This window comes from Suncus etruscus, chromosome 16 (genome assembly GCF_024139225.1).
Source record: "Suncus etruscus isolate mSunEtr1 chromosome 16, mSunEtr1.pri.cur, whole genome shotgun sequence".
NCBI classification, from domain to species: Eukaryota; Metazoa; Chordata; class Mammalia; order Eulipotyphla; family Soricidae; genus Suncus; species Suncus etruscus.
Genome location: NC_064863.1, coordinates 50,840,941 through 50,860,091, shown reverse-complemented (window position 1 = coordinate 50,860,091; position 19,151 = coordinate 50,840,941). Strand labels below are relative to the sequence as shown.

General features: G+C 34.6%; 2 non-coding genes across 2 annotated transcripts; one reads left to right on the top strand and one right to left on the bottom strand.

The window, feature by feature from the left end:
- Nucleotides 1-11,136: 11,136 nt before the first annotated feature.
- Nucleotides 11,137-11,296, top strand: LOC126032808 (U1 spliceosomal RNA). Its single transcript, XR_007503999.1, has one exon. It is a non-coding gene; the product is annotated as a U1 spliceosomal RNA (small nuclear RNA).
- A 1,822-nt stretch (nucleotides 11,297-13,118) lies between these two features.
- On the bottom strand, nucleotides 13,119-13,225 carry LOC126032879 (U6 spliceosomal RNA). Its single transcript, XR_007504040.1, has one exon. It is a non-coding gene; the product is annotated as a U6 spliceosomal RNA (small nuclear RNA).
- Nucleotides 13,226-19,151: the final 5,926 nt, after the last annotated feature.

The following is a 19,151-nucleotide window of genomic DNA, read 5'->3' as shown; positions in this document are numbered from 1 at the left end:
GTGATTGTTGAAAGAAGTCATTGTTTTCTTCCTAATCATATGGAGAAATTTTCTCTTTCTACAATACAGAGAAAGTTTAGTCTTTATATAATATGATTATTTTCCTTCATGTATCTTTATCAATTAAATATGGCAAAATCATTATTTTTAACTCATTTGGTGTTTTTATTGGGAAAGAATGCTGGATTTTTTTCTGGACCTATTGGAATGAACACTTGGGTGTGTGTTTGTGTGTGTGTTTGTGTGTGTTTATTTTAATCTATTACATAAGGTATTAATCTATTACATATGGTACATCAAACTCATAAATTTTAAGAGCACTTTTTAGAATAACTTTAGTTCATTTATTCAAGTTAACAATATTGATGCTACCAATGTGAACCCTACTTGTTCTTTTCTAACAAGAACTAATTTTGTCATTGAATCAGACAAATCTAGTATTTCAGCATGATTCAAAACTGCTCATTTAGCTTTGTATTCCATTTGTTAGCATGTCAAAACTTTTCAGCATGCCTCTTTTGTGTCTTTATTTTATTTTTATTCATTTGAAAAAATTTACTGTGCTAAATTGGTTTAGAAGACTGTATTTTTCTTATATGTAGTATGCTACTATACCAACAATAACAAAATGCCAATATTAGTTATATTTATATGTTGTAGTTCATTCAAACCATTTCAGTCATACATCTTATCCTCTTGTTCATCTCAGATCTCTGGTCATATTTTAGGTTATTTTTCCTTTCTAGTAGAATGTTATTTATTTTTTGCCTTCTTGTTACTGGTAGAAGAAATGCTTATGAAATCAGAGAAAGTAAGACTGTGAAGTGGCTGTTACATTTATCTCTTGTTTTGTAGTTTCTGTTTTATTTAATATTATCTACTGTCATTTTAATTTGACAGAATTTTGTTTACTTCTTCTGAAAGTGCTCTTCTTATTGGTAATACACAATGTATACTCATAGATTTTAGCATATATAATCTCTTTGCCAAAATTAAAATACCAAATTTTGCATGCCTTCATTATATATCTCTTCCTCTTTTTTTTTAAGTTGGAATCACTTGTAAGTTTGTTTCTGATGTTTTACCTTGCCTCGTACTATAAAGTCTTTTTATCTGTTTTTTTTTTTTCATGCTACTCTTTGGTTTTTCAGCCTACTTTAAAGCTGATTATAGACACCCTTAAGATAATTTTAGAACATTTTAGTCACAGTTAATATGGTATGTAATAAAATGCAGTCTATAACAATATAATAAATTTTAGTTTGAAAGACTAAAAAAAACCAAAGTAATCTGAAGATTTCAATTGAGCTCCTACATCATTTTTGAATGCTATACTTACTTCTAAGGTTGATTTGTATAATTTACTCTCTGAGTTGCTCTTTTCTTCACATCTTTCTTCACTTCAAAGCCTGTTTCTCTTTCCAATATTTTTTTATTTTTAATAGCATTACTGCTTACTAAATTTACCCAGTCTGTAGTCTTATATTATATCTTACTACTCATCTACTATCTCCCAAAGTCAAGAGATTGTATTGCACTCATTTTCTTAAAACCTATTTCTTCTCTTGTTTTCACATAGTTTTAAATTTCATAATTATTTATCCCCTTATGTAATTCAAGGAGTGTTAGTGCAATGAAGTAAAACAAGGAAAGAAAAACAAGCTGTGGGTACAATTATCTCTCTGGATACCCTGAAATATAAAATTTGCCTTGGAAATAACACCTCGAGTTCTAAACAACCATTTGAGGTCTTAAATGGTAGCAATTAAGAAAATAAAGAATCTATCAATTGCCCCCCCCCCCCATATTCTATTAGTTAAAAGATTTGTCACAAGTATCTCCAGCTTCATACTTTGTATTTTATGCTTGTAGGTAACAATGCGACAGTGGGACCACACTGTTGGTAGAGAAGTCTTAGGACTACAGAGAAAAGGCACAAGATTAAGCAGGAAAGTGCAGCGAGTGTCTGTTTTCAGACTTATGCATAAACAGTTGGGTTTGAGAGAATCTGAAATACTTTACCAAGAGGAAACTCACATACTCCCTGACTCCTTTCTATATTTTATATTACTTTAAAACATATTTTAACGTAGGTCTACTTTATACTTTCCAACCCTTTTATTTTATATTAATTTAATTTGGTCTATTTTATGCAAGGCCATAGCAGCTCCAGCATTAGAATTGTGAAATCAATTAATAAAGTCTTAAAGTACTTTAGTGGCCATTGTTGGAGTGGAAAGCGGCCATTTAAGGGAACCTGGCGCTCCCAGAACAGGCCAGAGTGAGTGCAGGAGGTCGCCAACTATGGCAGGTGGAAAGCAGTCAATCTAGGGAAACATGAGCTCCCGGAACAGGCCAGAGTGGGTGCAGGAGGTCGCCAACTATGGCGGGTGGAAAGCAGCCATTCAAGGGAACCTTGAGCTCCCGGAACAGGCCAGAGTGGGTGCAGGAGGTCGCTGACTGAAGCAGGTAGAAAGCGGCCATTCAAGGGAACCTTAAGCTCCCGGGACAGGCCAGAGAGTGAACCTGCACTGTCTGGCTTGAAGGGAGTGGTGATTGGTCAGGCTGGACTGAGGACAAGGGAAGGTCCAAAACTCAGCGACATCACCCAACATACTGACGTAGAGCCACATCCCTAGAAGAGACCCAGCCCCACACCACAGGTGGCAAAAGCGGGCTGAAACCTGAAGGCACTGCACTCCAAGCCAAGCCAATAAATGCAAAGAAAGATGGGTAAACCAAGGAAAATATTAGCAACAGGGGAAAAGAAGAGAAATCAGAACAAGTTTCCAAGTCCAGCAAAACGTGCAGACCCAAGAGAGGAAGAACTAAAAGTAGCCATGAGAATAGAATTCTAAGCCATGCTAGAAGAAATGAAAGACACACTGGCCAGAGATTACAATAAATCATTAGATGAACAAATGAACCAATTTAAACAAGAACTCCTACAAAATATGAAAGACTCCATACAAACAAAATTAAAAGAAATTCATAAAACTATAGAAAGCCAGAAGAGCAGAATCGCACAGCTCGAGAATCACATAGAACAACTCAAAGATAAACTGCAATCAAATGACAACAAAGAAGCCAACAAAGAAATAGAAGGTAAAGCACTGGAAGTAAAAGTCCAGTATTTAATGAACAAGGACAAAAGAAACAACCTAAGAATTGTAGATATACCAGATGGGGAGGAAACAGAGAAAGGGAAGAACAATTAGTCAGGGAGATAATAGTGGAAAATTTTCCCACCCTCTGGAAAGACACATCTGAGCAAATCAGGAGGTTAAAAGAGTCCCCAACAAAATTGACCCTAACAAACCAACTCCAAGACACATAGTAATTCAAATGGTAAGAAACAAAAAGAAAGGCGAACTACTTAAAACAATAAGGGAGATAAAAACCCTCACATACAAAGGAAGAAACATTAAAATCAAACCAGATCTCCCATATGAAACAATTCAAGCAAGAAGACAGTGGAATGACATATTTAAACAACTGAATGAAATAAATTTTCAACCTAGAGTCCACTATCCAGAAAAACTCTCACTCATATGGGAGGGAAGACTAAAATCATTCTCAAACAAAAATGAACTTGCACTATTTGTGCAAACAAAACAGCAAGAAAGAAACTCAAACACAACCAGAAGACATGAAATAATAAAAACCAGAGCAGAAATAACAACATAGAAACGAAGAAAACAATACAGAAAATCAATGAGAACAGGAGTTGGTTTTTTGAAGAATAAGTAAGATAGACAAACCACTGGCAAGACTCACCAAAAAAGAAAAAAGGGGAAAAACGCCCAAATAAGCAGGATCACAAATGAAAGGGGGAGAGATTACAACAGAACCCCAAGAAATCCAACACATCATGAGGACATATTATGAACAACTATACTCAGTTAGGCTAGAGAATCGAGAAGAAAGTGATAGATTCTTGGAAAAATACCAGCTTCCAAGACTAGAAAAGAAAGATTTAGAAAGCATAAACAGGCCAATCACATTGGAGGAAATTGAAACAGTAATTAAGAAACTCCCCTAAAACAAAGGTCCAGGCCCAGATGGTTTTACAGGTGAATTCTATCAAACATTCCAAGAAGAATTACTTCCACTGATCCACAGCCTCTTCCAAACCATTGAAAAGACAGGACTCCTCCACAATTCCTTTCATGAGGCCAATATCACTCTGTTTCCCAAAGAGGGCAAAGATACCATGAAGAAAAGAAAACTACAGACCAATCTCACTAATGAACATAGACGCAAAAATACTCAACAAAATCTTAGCAAACTGTATCTAGCACTACATCAAAAAGATTATACACCATGACCAAGTGGGTTTCATACCAGGGATGCGAGGCTGGTTCAACATACGCAAATCAATCAACATCATACACCATATCAATAAAAAAAAACCACATGATCATATCAATCAATGCAGAGAAGGCATTTGACAAAATCCAATACCCATTAATGTTGAAAACACTAAGCAAAATAGGTCTGGGAGGAACCTTTCTCAAGATAGTTACAACTACCTATGAAAAGCCCACAGCTCACATTATCCTTAATGGTGAAAAACTGAAAGCATTCCCACTAGGGTCAGGCACTAGGCAAGGATGTCCACTCTCTCCTCTCTTATTTAACATAGTCTTAGAAGTCCTAGCAATAGCAATCAGACAAGAGAAGGGAATCAAAGAAATTCAAATAGGGAAAGAGGAATTAAAACTACCTCTTTTTAAAGATGATGTGATGATATACATGGAAAACCCTAAAGATTCCACAGTAAAACTCCTAGAAACAATAAACCAATACAACAAAGTGTCTGGTTACAATGTCAATACACAAAAGACAGAAGCATTTCTCTATACAAATAATGAAGTAGAAGAGAGAGAGATTAAGAATACAACTCCATTTAAATAGTATCAAAAAACATCAAGTACCTAGGAATCAACCTTACAAGGGAAGTGAAGGACTTATACCTGGCAAACTTCAAAACACTTCAGAAAGAAATTGAAGAGGATCTTGGGAAATGGAAGAACATCCCATGCTCATGGGTAGGTAGAATCAATATAGTCAAAATGACCATTCTACCCAAACTCCTATATAGATTTAATGCAATCCCCATCCAAATTCAGACATTATTCTTTAAAGACTTAGAACAATCAATTATAAAATTTTCTGAAACCACAAAAGACCCAGGAATGCCAAACACATACTAAAAAACAGGAAGCTGGGTGGCATCTCCTTGCCTAACCTGAAGCTATACTATAAAGCCATAGTGATCAAAACAGCATGGTACTGGTACAAAGACAGAGCCTCAGACCAGTGGGTTAGAACAGAATTTCCAGACTTTAGCCCCCAGATATACATTCAACTGATATTTGACAAAAGAACCAAGAACTTGAAATGGGACAAAGAAAGTCTTTTCAACAAATGGTGTTGGTACAACTGGAAAACCACATGCAAGAAATTAAAAATTGACCCATACCTCACTCCTTATACAAATATCAACTCAAAATGGATCAAAGAACTCGAAATTAGACCCAAATCTATAAAGTTTTTAGAGAATATAATAGGTAGAACACTCAAAGACCTACATATACAAAGGTCTTCGAGGATGGAGCACCAATGGCAAGAACTTTAACTTCAAACATAAACAAATGGGACTACATCAAACTAAAAAGCTTCTGCATGGCAAAAGAAACCCTACTTAACACAAGAAGACAGTTAACTGACTGGGAAAAAATATTTTCACCCATCATATCAGATAAAGGACTGATATTCAGAATATACAAAACACTCAGAAAGCTGAGCCCCCCAAAACCAAATAAAGCCATAAAAATGGGAAGATGAAATGAATAGACACTTCTCTAAGGAAGACCAAAAGATGGCCAACAAATACTTGAAAACATGCTCACCTTCCCTCATCATTAGGGAAATCCAAATAAAGACAACAATGAGGTACCACCTTACACCAGTGAGGATGGCTCACATAAAAAATAATAGGAACAATTTATGTTGGCGGGGATGCAGCATGAAAGGCACTCTCATCCACTGCTGGTGGGAATGCCCCCTAGTCCAGCACCTATTGAGAACAGTCTGGAGAGTGCTCAAAGAACTCAGAATTGAGCTACCATTTGACCCAGCAATTGCTCTCCTAGGTATCTACCCCCAAGTTGGAAGGACATTTATTCCAAAGTATGTGTGCACCCCACTATTTATCGCAGCACTCAGTATAATAGCCAATTCTTGGAACCAACTGCGATGTCCAACAACAGATAAATGGATCATTAAGATGTGGTATCTATACACAATGGAATACTATATGGCAGTCAGAAATGATACAATCACAGACTTTGCAGCAATGTGGATGGTCCTAGAACATATTATGTTAAATGAAGTAAGCCAGAAGATGGCAGATAAACACAGAATGATAGCACTATTCTGAAGCACCTAGTTATATACAACTAATATATATACACATACATACATGTATATAATATATATATACAACAATCAAATAACAGGGTTTAACATGGTAGAAACCCCAAACACTGTATCAATCGACATATACCAGAGAGCAGTGCCCAAAACACATGAAAGAAGAACAACACAAACTCTTGACTACACACTATACCACACACACAAAAAAAAAAACAGCAACAACAGAAACAGCAGCATAGAAAGACCAGGTAAGTAATCAGCCTTCCACTACAAAGGCCATAATAAGTCTTTAGGGATCTTAAACAGGATTACAGGTAAAGGATACCATGGGAAACCACTGACTCCATTGGAAGCATCCCATAAAAATATGTTTTAATGCCTTAATCTTTCTATACTTAAAATAACCTCTCAGCTTTTCTGTCCACAGGCGTTCTTGGATACAAAGGGTGGACAAACTAAGATTGCATCTTGGGGCTCAATCACACAAGATACCATACCCAACTTGCACTACGAGAATGTCCCAATAAAACTCTTTAACATACCCTTTATCCCTAGGTAATACCTTCATTTAGGACTTGAATCACGTGACCACCCAGACCACCAAAGCAGCGACTGTGACCTATAGACTTATACTACAGGCCCTACTCATCGAACACACTCAAACTAGCATTCCCTCGCTTTTTTCTCTACTCTTCTCACTACTGTTTTTCTCTTTTCTTTTTCTCTCCTTTTCTTTTTATTTTCTCTTTTCTTTCCTGCCCCTTTCATATACTTTCCCCTTTCACCCCTTTGAAAATTCGACTATCCCTTCACCCCGCAATCCCATCCAGATTCCCCACATTAAAACTCTTCACCCTCAGTTCCTATTCCATTAGGCATCAAGAATGATCTCCTACCCCAGCGAACCAGTACCCAGCACCCAAACGAAGGGACAACCAGTCAAACCCACACCTTGCACCCTACAAGAAAAGGCAACCAACTCCCCTACTGACTCATGCTGCGTGGCCCTCCTTACCAACCCTTCTTAACATGGACTGTTACTTGAAACCGGATTTAGCTCTACAAGTATCCTTCAATGCATGAACTCTTCCCAAGTCCTCCCTGCTGCAAATCTATTGCCAATCTCAGGAAGGTCAGGTTGGGAGATGAAAAGGCACCTGGAAACCCACACACCAAAAGAAAATCTCAAAAGACAATAGGGTAACCTATATTACCATCATAAGTATAAGACCTGTATTACACTACCTCTTTACCTGCTTTTCCCCAAATGCAAGATACTTTCTTGCATCACTTTGTTCCTTTAATTAATTTTTTACTTCATTTCTTAAAAATCTTTTTTCTTGTCATATATATATATATATATATATATATATATATATATATATATATATATATATATATGAGCACAAATTTTTTTATTTCTATTTTTATCTTTTTTTGGGTGTGTGACCTGTTTTTGTTTTCTTCTCTCTCCACCCTCAAATGCACTGGCAATATAATGTAGCACCATTTCTCCCTGCAAAGGCACACTAAAATAAGGGGAAATCTTATGTATAAAAAGGAGCTCTTATTTATTAGGGATAAGAACTCATACTTGTTTACAATACAGGGGTATCTCCCACCTTAAAAATATGTCACATGGACCCAACTTAGACCCAAGTGATTAGACACCAACCATCCAGCCTTGAACCCTGGACCACAGACATAGAAATGACACACTTCTTCAAAACAGCCACAGGAAACAAATCCCAACCGGGACATCCTTAATAGTGCTCAGACACCAACAAGTGCCAGCCCTAATATGATACCCTGACAACTAGGAAAATGGGAACAACTTGACCTAAGAGCAAGTTATCCTACCTTACCAGCTAACGATAAGACAAAATCAGAAGACTTGTCACCCTTTGGTCTGTCCAAATGCCAAGATCGCGATTTACAGATGACTGGCTGACAGAACCATGGCCAGACTGTATGTATCCTGGGACCAATAAAAAAGCCCTAGTCGAGGGTGTGAGCTACGACTTGCATAACAACTATGATCCCTCATTCCAGAGGTCTGTCTGAGACTATTGCAATGGAAGGGGACCTCTGGAAACATAATGGAAGATGCTATCCCAGGCCCCTTCCTAGGATCAGCGCAAAGACCAGGACCACCAACCACAGAAGATGCATTAAAATGACACTGAGGAAACAGAACTTCTAGATCCACAAAGAAAGACATAATCATAAGTTCAACTCCTTGACTCGTGCAGATACCGAGACCTCTAGATACAGAGGTCTGATGTTATCACCCAGGATGGAGCAGAAGTCTTCCATACACCACAAAAGCATCAAGGGGAGAGTAAATGAACCTGAAAGGAGTCTATAGTTAATCCCATGACAATATACTTCAAGGGTGGAGAAACCCTGTATCTCTTAGGCAAAGGAAATTCTTTTTCGGATGACCCCAATATTTACTATGCATCTGCAGGAGGAAAAAAAAAAGCACAAAACAATTTTTTTTATTATTTACTTATCTATTTTTTTTGTTGATTTCATTGTTGTGGTTTGGCTATTAAAGTGATGTCTCCATTTATATTTATTTATTTTTCTTTTCTTTTCTTATGCGCTCTGCCACATTTTTTTTTATCTTAATACCATGACTTTTATATGGTGCTTACCTTTTTTTTTTCTTTTTGAATGCTCACTGGATATTTTATTTGACAGTTCCTTATGTACTTTTGTGGTGTTTCACCTTCTTTTTCCCCTTCGTCTCTCAAACCAAGGATGAAAGCCTCTAGAAGGACTCCGCCCATTTCCGGAGTATCTGATTACTTTTTTCTTTTTTTTACTCCAGGTTATTACTTTTCTCTTCAAACAAAACCGCATAACTTAACTATCTAGTCCCGCCTTCCAATTGGGGGGGGGGAATAAGGGAGGTACCAAGACCAAATAGGAGTAAGACCACTAAGTAGTAAGGTAGGCACAGAGAGGACCACTTATTCTAGCAGCCAAGGGGGTAAGGGAAGAGGATATGGGAAGAAGGACGGGAACGGAGGTGGAGGGAGGACAATTCGGTGATGGGAATTCCCCTGATTTTATGTTAATATGAACCTAAAATATTATTGTCAACGATATGTAAACCACTGTGATTAAAATTAAAATTATATTTAATAAAAAAGAAGTACTTCAGTGATTCCACAAAGCAAATCCAGTAAATTAAAAATTATTAATATAAATCAACTGCAATTTATAATCTAATTCTTCTCTTCTGGCATTTTTAACATGTCTATACATTTCCCCCAAGAAGCAAACCTTGGAGGAATAATCAATAAATAATAATCAAATAAACACCTATTTGTTGACTTGTGGTTTGTTTTGTTTAAAAAGCTCTCATTTTACTAAGGCTTCTGTCCCTTCAGTTTAAATCCTAGATTTTTTAGGTAGAGCCCTTATAGAGCATCTTATGATATAAATTTTTTTCCTTCCTAGCCTTTGATCTATTCTTTAATAGGGCACACACACACAAACACACACACACACACACACACACACACACAAGAAAACAAGAACTACTGAACAAAAGCATTGTAGAAATTTCCCTTTGTACATTTGATATCCTCTGTGATTAGCAAAAAAAAATTAAAATGCATCAAAAATATATTAATTAAAGAAAAGAGATTTGGTGAATAAGTTAATCATATTTTCCTGTGAAAGTTACTTTACTGTAGATTTCAATCTACAATAAGCACTTTTAAACTGATATGTTATACAGAGTTATTAGTAATCTCATGATATCAGTTACTTTGTTTTCAGTGGTTTATTTGTTTACTAATGTTCTAGTGTTTCTCGAAGATTTTGAATTCTAACAATGCTGTGGTTTTTAAATTGTATTTTCCATACATTGTCTATTGTGGACAAAAAGTAAGTATTTTGAGCTCACTGAACAAATAAATGAATTTTGTAATTACACTAAACTATAATTTCAACCCCCCCCCAAAAAAAGGTAATGTTCTGAGTCCTTGAGTTATTTAAGAAAGTTAGCTAGTTTTTAGTTACTTAGTTCCTTCATTGGTTTTAAGTCCTAAAGGAAATATTGTATCCATCTTTCTTCTTTTTCAAACATTTTTCTAATTCTGGCTGTACATTGATAAAATTAGCACTGAAATACTTTCAGCAACTTTGGTTACCTTAAAAAAATCATGGCACTATGTTCATATTGCTGGCACAAATACAGAATTCTTTGGAATATGAAAAATAATTGATGAAGATTTTAAGTTTTACAGATTATAGAAATAAATTATAGTTCAAATATTTGTTGTGTGTTTTATTTACAAACATATGAATGAGGATGTAATATTTATGTTATAAAAGCATAATATATATTCTTTTTGGATTGAGTAATAATTTTCATTTAACTTTTCACTATTTGAAAATGTAAAAAGGTATTTTTAGAAAACATATCTGCTATATGATAGGTAAACTGGAGTAATTAATTTAGATGATCGGTCAGTTCTAGTTGATTGCTAAGATCACTAAGAATGTATTTTACAGGATTATTTTTATTTTAAAAATATTTTTTGCTGTGTATAGTAGAAAGAGCCTTCTTTATTTGGAAAATATTTTTCAGGTTAGGAAAAATATAATAAATAAAGTGTGTGAACATCAATTTATTAATAAAGGCATTGTTATTTATACTTTAAAAATTCTGCATTAATACTTACCTGGCAGGGGATGTCATGATCACAAAGGTGGTTTTCTCAGGATGAGGCTTATCCATTGCACTCTGGATGTGATGACCTCTGCGATTTCCCCAAATGATGCAAACTCGAATAAATAATTTGTGGTAGTGGGGAACACGTTTGCACTCTCCTCTGAGAAAAATAATCCCGCTTTAGCAACATGGAGAACTATTATTTGAAGAAAAAAGTATGTAAAGACGTCTTACTATTGTGTTTTCAAATGAAGCCAAATTAAGAAACTGTTTTATCTCTTCCTCTTATTTATTTATTTTATTTTCTCCTATCTTCTACAATGAGAATTTGGGGCACATAAGGAAGATCAGGGAATTTAAAAATGATATTTTTCTGGGTCACAACGATTGCACAATGGGTAGGTTTTTCTCTTCTATGTGGCCAACCCAGGTTTGATCCCTGGCTTCCCATGTGATCTCATGAGCCTGCCAGGAGTAATTTCTAAAAGGAAAGCCAGCATCGCCTGGCATGTCCCAAACAAAAGAAAAACTGGTATATTTTCAATTCTGAAATTAAATCCAATGCATTATGTTTATTTCATTTCAATATTATTTGTTCTTAGTATTAACTACTTACTATTAATGAATCATTATCTTTGAAAACTTATGTACAGGATGTACAGATTTTAACCTTGTTTGTTTTTGTTGGACCATAGCTGGCAGTGTTAAGGAGTTATACCAGGCTCAGTGCTCAGGGGACTATAAGTAGTGCTGGGAATTAAGTTTATTCTGAATAAGTGCAAGATATATGACTGACTTGCTGTACTATCTCATCTGTTTCTTAAATACTATTTTGCTATGATCTTATTTCTTATTTTTTTTCTTTGAGTGGACACATCTTTGGTGCTCACGGCTTACTCTTTATTCTGTGCTCAGGGATCACTTAATGTAAGATCTGGAGACCAGCCATAGCAATGTACATGTTTTACAAGCTATTTCTCAGGCCAAGAGGTATGTGGACAATCTATTTTATTTAGAAGCCCTACTGCTTAGACTAAATAAATTAATTTGTTAGTATGCATTCTTATTAACTATATTAATTAAGGAAGCGTTAGTACTAACTTGGACCTTACAAATGTTAAAAATACTATTTTGCTTGAAATAGTTTCTGACTAATCCTAAAAATATATGAAAATTTATTTTTACCTCTACAGTATTAAAATTTAGTAAGAAGAAAATATTTATTTGTTAATAAAGTACTAACCAAAGGACTTATGCTACATTACCTCTCACTGATGAAGAGATCTAAATTGGAATTTTTCAAAATGTGTCATGTTGTGACAAGACTAAAAATAAATAGTAGTGATTTTATGTGGATGATTTTAATAAAACTGAAAGCATATATGAGTAGAATGTGGTTGAATCTTTTCCAAATATTGAAATGTGCTGAAAGAAAATCATTAAAAATTGTATCTGAGATGTCAGTGAGTATATTTCAGTTAGACTTGTTTCAAATTGATAATTTACTTATAAATTCAGGTATAGACTTTACACTTTTTAAAAATAGTCAATTACTTTATTATTTAAAAACAAAACATTTGTCCTTAATCAGTGCAATCACCAAAAATTACCCAGTGGATCAAAGGTCATTATAAAAGCAATTTAAAGTAGAATAGAAAGGCAGGGGAATCAGTCCAGGAGGTCAGTCAGGGAGATTCATCAGAAAGGGAAGATGAAGCGATTTGAAGCATAAAAGGAACTCAATCAATTGCTGAAAAGAATCACAAGGAAGCATTAGATGGAATGTGAGGATCCTTTATGAGCAAAGCTGACAACCAGCTAAGGAAATGGCTTCTATCAACAACATAAATAGATTTGGAAGCAGATACTTCTCTGATCTTCCAAGACTGTCATAGGCCTACATTTTGATTTGAATCTTCTAAAATCTTTAACCCAAAAAGTAATCTAGTCAAACTAGATTTCTTTTTTTTTTTTTTTTTTTTACAAAAATATGGAACGCTTCACGAATTTGCGTGTCATCCTTGCGCAGGGGCCATGCTAATCTTCTCTGTATCGTTCCAATTTTAGTATATGTGCTGCCGAAGCGAGCACCAAACTAGATTTCTAATTAAAAAGTTCTGCTGCTAAAAATTCAAATTCCAAACAAACCCAAACAAATACAACTCTGAGAGCTCTGTTGTCCAGTGTTCTTTATTAGGCAATGTGCCTTGCACAATGATAGTGAATATTTTCCATATGAAATATGTACTTTTATAATAAATCGAAGTATATAAGCACATAGAATAGTATGTTAAATAATAAAATGATTAGATTTAAATGTGAACAAGTAGAAGGAGTTTATTTTTACATGAAAATTAAAATGGCTATTAAGTAAAATTATGATCAAGAAGAACCAGCAGAAATGAAAATCTTTTAAAACCTGAAGTAATGCTGCCTGTATTTTTATTTTGCTATTTACAAAAGTATTTTTCTGGGAAGGAGCAATGGTATGAGAGGAGGGCAATGTCTTGTTCACATCAGACCTGAGCTTGCTAAAATTGCCCTAGCACCCAATATGATATCCAGCTCATTGCAGTGGTTATTCCTGAATGTAAAAGTGGGAGTATTCCTGGAGCACAAGGCTTATTTCATTCCCCAAATAAAAAAAAGAAGCATAAATTTTTCCCATGTAATATAGATACTTTTACTTTATTAATTACATTGTTTAGATGATCATCAATGCATAAGTTATATGCACCATTTTATTGCTCACAGTCATAAATACTATGCAATGGTTATAGAATGAATTATCATTGTACTTTTTGCTTAGAGAAAATATAATGACAATGCTAAATTAGATAAAAGAAATTATTGTCCAACCTATATTGTATTCTTTTTTTGTTTTTTTTTTGGTTTTTGGGCCACACCCGTTTGACGCTCAGGGGTTACTCCTGGCTATGTGCTCAGAAATCGCCCCTGGCTTGGGGGGACGCCGGGGGATCGAACCGTGGTCCTTCCTTGGCTAGCGCTTGCAAGGCAGACACCTTACCTCCAGCGCCACCTACCCGGCCCCTATATTGTATTCTTTTATTCATCTTAGTCATATTATTTTAATTTTTACCGGTACAAAAATTACTGCACTGCATGTTAGCCTCTCAATGCATCATCAGCTGCTCTGAACTATCAAACATTATCTATTATCCTCATTGTTGGGTTTTTTGATATAAGTATTACTTTGACATTTTTGTTTGTTTTTTGGGGGCAACACCTGGCAGTGTCAGGGGCTACTCCTGGTTTCAGGGACCATATGGGATGCTGAGAATCAAATACAGGCTCTTCCTGTATCCTCCGCATGCAAGGCCAACACACTACCTCTGTATAAAGCAGGATTTTTTTTTCTATTTTTTGGGGGGGATTTTTTGTTTGTTTGTTTTTTATTATTATTTTTTTATTTAAACAACTTTGTTACATACATGCTTGTGTTTGGGTTTCAGTCATGTAATGAACACCACACATCACCAGTGCAACATTCCCTTCACCAATGTCCCAAATCTCCCTCCTCCCCAACCAACCCCCACCTGTACTCTAGACAGGCTTTCTATTTCCCTTAGACATTCTCATTATTAGGATAGTTCAAAATGTAGTTATTTTTCTAACTAAACTCATCCCTGTTTGTGGTGAGCTTCATAAGGTAAACTGTAACTTCCAGCCCTTCTCTCTTTTGTGTCTGAAATTTATTATTGCAAGAATTATTTCATTTTTCTTAAAACCCATAGATGAGTGAGACCATTCTGCATTTTCTCTCTCTCTCTCTCTGACTTACTTCACGCAGCATAATAGATTCCATGTATAAGAAAATTTCATGACTTCATCTCTCCTGACAGCTGCATAATATTCCATTGTGTATATGTACCAATTTCTTTAGCCATTCGTCTGTTGAAGGGCATCTTGGTTGTTTCCAGAGTCTTGCTATGGTAAATAGTGCTGCAATGAATATAGGTGTAAGGAAGGGATTTTTGTATTGTATTTTTGTGTTCCTAGGGTATATCCCTAGGAGTGGTATAGCTGGATCTTATGGGAGCTCGATTTCCAGTTTTTAGAAAAATCTCCATATCACTTTCCATAAAGGTTGAAATAAACGGCATTATCACCAGCAGTGGATAAGAGTTCTTTTCTCTACACATCCCCACCAACACTGTTTGTTCTCATACTTTGTGATGTGTGCCAATCTCTGTGGTGTGAGGTGGTACCTCATAGTTGTTTTGATTTGCATCTCCCTGATGATTAGTGATGTGCAACATTTTTTCATGTGTTTTTTGGCCATTTCTATTTCTTCTTTGTCAAAGTGTCTGTCCATTTATTCTCCCCATTTTTTGATGGGATTAGATTTTTTTTTCTTGTAAAGTTCTGTCAGTGCCTTGTATATTTTGGAGATTAGCCCCTTATCTGATGGGTATTGGATGAATAGTTTCTCCCACTCAGTGGGGGGCTCTTGTATCCTGGGTACTATTTCTTTTGAGGTGCAGAAGTTTCTCAGTTTAATATATTCCCATCTGTTAATCTCAAAGCAGTATTTCTTAACAGTGGGCCACTTGGAACGAAGGAAATTTCAAAAAATTTCAGAGACTTCAGGTAAAAGCTTTAAAAGGGAGGAACCACAGAGAACTAGCGGGATAATCAATAGCACAGGAGGGCCACAGGGAAGATAAAAGATACATTTTATAAAAGGGTGTTAGAGTTAAAAAAAATGTTTGAGAAGCACTTCTATAGTATCAAAAGGTCTGTGGTTCACATTTCTTAATTTTTATCCTAAATATTTTCCTCTCAACATTCTTTTCTATTAATGTGATATCATCTACTTAGTTATTTAAACTTTATGTGCATTTGCATGTTGTTTCATTCATCATTCAGTCCTTTAACACAAATAATTGTTCCATATTTTAACACTGTTACTATCTTATCAGCTAGTAGTTTAAATTAACTTATTCTCATATTCTCATCTACATGTATCTAATAGTTCTAATTATTTTCATTGTTTTTATATTTTTGCTTTTTTTTGTTTGTTTGTTTTGTTTTTATATTTTTCACTGTCTTTTGTACCAAAGAATTCTATGTCATTCAGCATATACATTGGGGCTTTGCTTTGAGAACTTTCAAAATTGCCAGTAATTTCATCAAGCTTAGAATAAAGTTTAAACTCCTTGTTTTGGCATTTGAGACTATATCTCATTTCTTTCCGAATTCTCTCTTTCCTTCATGCCTGGTTTTTTGAAATTTGGCCACATGAAGTTTTACTAGTGCTTCAGATATAACACATTTAGATTTGATCAATAAAAATTAAATTGCTCATAGACCATTATTTTTTACCCTATTAAAGGAATGTAATTTTTTTAAAGGTCATACCAGGTGATTCTACACTACAGGCTTATTTTTGTTTATGTGCTCAAGTATCACTTCTGGATGGGTTTTGGGGAATATATGGATTTAATCTGGATCTTTTCTATATAGACAATTTTGTATTTTCACTCCAACTGGATTATTACTCCAACGCCTAAAGAAACTTCATTTATTATATCCACTATTCTAACAGATTTCACAAAAGTATTTTTATTCTTTATTTTGTACATATGCATGTGTATATTTTTTGTTATTTGATACAAATTTTATATTAGTAGTTGTATTTTATATGCCTTACTACCAGTTAATAGCATTAAGGATAAGGTATTCTTATTGATGATCCTGAAAAACCAGGAATAACATCAAATACCATACAAATTCAATATTCTGACCATTCCACTACATTTCTATCCTAAAGTGTATAATGGAAATAATGTTTGGTAATTTAATAGTTGATTATTATAATAACTGTATTAATATAGAATATTCATTCAAAGATATTTAAGCTTTACTTTATTATAAGGAATAGCTAAGTGTTCATATATATTCAAGGATATACAACATAATCATATTTTAAGTTCTTTTCAAATATAAGGCACAAATAAGCAGACTTTAACAAAAGTATTACAATTTTGTTAGGAAAATATATTTTGCATATTTTGAATTTAGTATCGAGATTAAATTATTTATATTTGAAGACTCTAATTTGTTGACATTTGTATTCTTTATCGTGATCAAATTGTGCCACTATTTCATTACTTTGAATAAAAGAAAAATCTTTGTGAATTAAAGAAGAGACCATTAATACCTAGTCTACTTCTAAAAATTATGATTTATTTGGTCCAGAAAGAAGTATTTTGAGTCAATAATTTTATTGCTTTGCTTTTGTGATATACTCAGCAATGTTTGGAGTCTACTCCCAGGTGATCCTTGGGGGTAACTCTACTGGTTTTAGGGGACTCTGTGCTGCTAGAGTTCAAACCCAGGGCTCCACATACATAACACATGCTCCAGATTTTTGAACCACCATATCATCTACTCTCTCCTTGGCATTTAAGTTATTTTCTAGGGTTACCAATGTCTACCTAGAGTACAGAACCATTGAAATTCATAAGGGATCATTTTGTGTTTAATCTTAGACATTTAATATCAGATCAAAGTCTAACTCAATGAAATTATAGGAAAACTGCTGGTGAAATAACTATTCAGAAAGTCATTACTATTTCATTATAGTCTCTCTTCGTGTGGCAATTATTAAACTATTTATTTCTCAGCTTTCGACTCACCTTTTCACACTCTGCAACATGATGCTGGGGTTGAGAATTACAAACTGTATTCTTCACTTTGCAGCTGTTTCCTGTTAAATTCTGTCAGAGGGAAGTATCACTGGGAGATGAGAAAGTTAGAAGCAGAAGATAATTCAAGTTCCACTTAGGGTTTCCTGCATAATGTGTGTGTGTGTGTGTGTGTGTGTGTGTGTGTGTGTGTGTGTGTGTGTGTTTGTGTGTTTTACTGATGACTTGGAAGCAAATGGTTCAGATTATCTGTTTTTTAACTATTCTACAACCAGCCTCACTAAGGCCATTCTCATCAGTTCTGATTTTCAGTTTCTTCGGATACCTCTCAGAAGCTATCAATAATAGCCCAACAATGCTTATCACTTAGCGATTCCACAATAATTTCTACTCATCCCTTCTCCAATACCCCAAAACCGTCGTTTTGACCTTGAGATTTTTAGTCCCAGCAGCTGCTGATTATTTATCTATTTTCTCTTTTAATATAACCAGTGTAGATTCTCTCTCAGGAGTGTATACTCACTGACAAAGATAAACTGAATCATTGGCATTGGCTAATTAAAGTGTTCAAGTCACAAACCTATAGTCCCATTCCTAAAAGCATCTTTAGAGTTACAGGAATAAAAAGCTAAGTAGTCCTTTGATTGTGATTTCAAGGACACAGACCCAACTCTTTGTGAAAAAGCATATTTCCTTTTAGTGATATAATTCTACCTATATGAACCCCATATGATATTTTATATGTGAATCAAGAAGACTAATTGTGGCATGCATTATAAAAATAGTGCAGTGCACAAGAAAACATGATAGAGAGTTTACAGTATTAAAAAATGAATTACCTGTATGACTTATTTCTGAATTTACAAAGGATACTCAATTTCTATTTTATGTCCCATATAATAGCTAACACAAGTTGTTATGATTTTTATTAACTAAAACTTTTATCCATATAAAAATGTTAGAGACTAGATATAGCTATAGTACTTAAAATTATTTAAGTTATTTGAATATAAATTATCTTAAATACATCAATCAACCAATTAGTTCCTCTTTTCTTGTCATATGAAGAGTCGCAAATTTGGTTACAGTCATCAAGTAATTTATTGTGGTGCTTTGGAGGGTAGAAAATTGTGCTCTTCTGGTAAATACATACTTTGTGTGGTACCAGTGATTGCCTCAGATATTGTAAATGATGATATGGAGTGTTATAGGTATCAAACTCAAGGTCCCATGAGTGGAGTCAGACACTACATCTGATATACTACCTTGCCCTGAATAAGATTGTAAAAATGAATTCATGTTCCTCAATAAAGTATAAAGATGCAAAATTAATCATGTATTTCTAT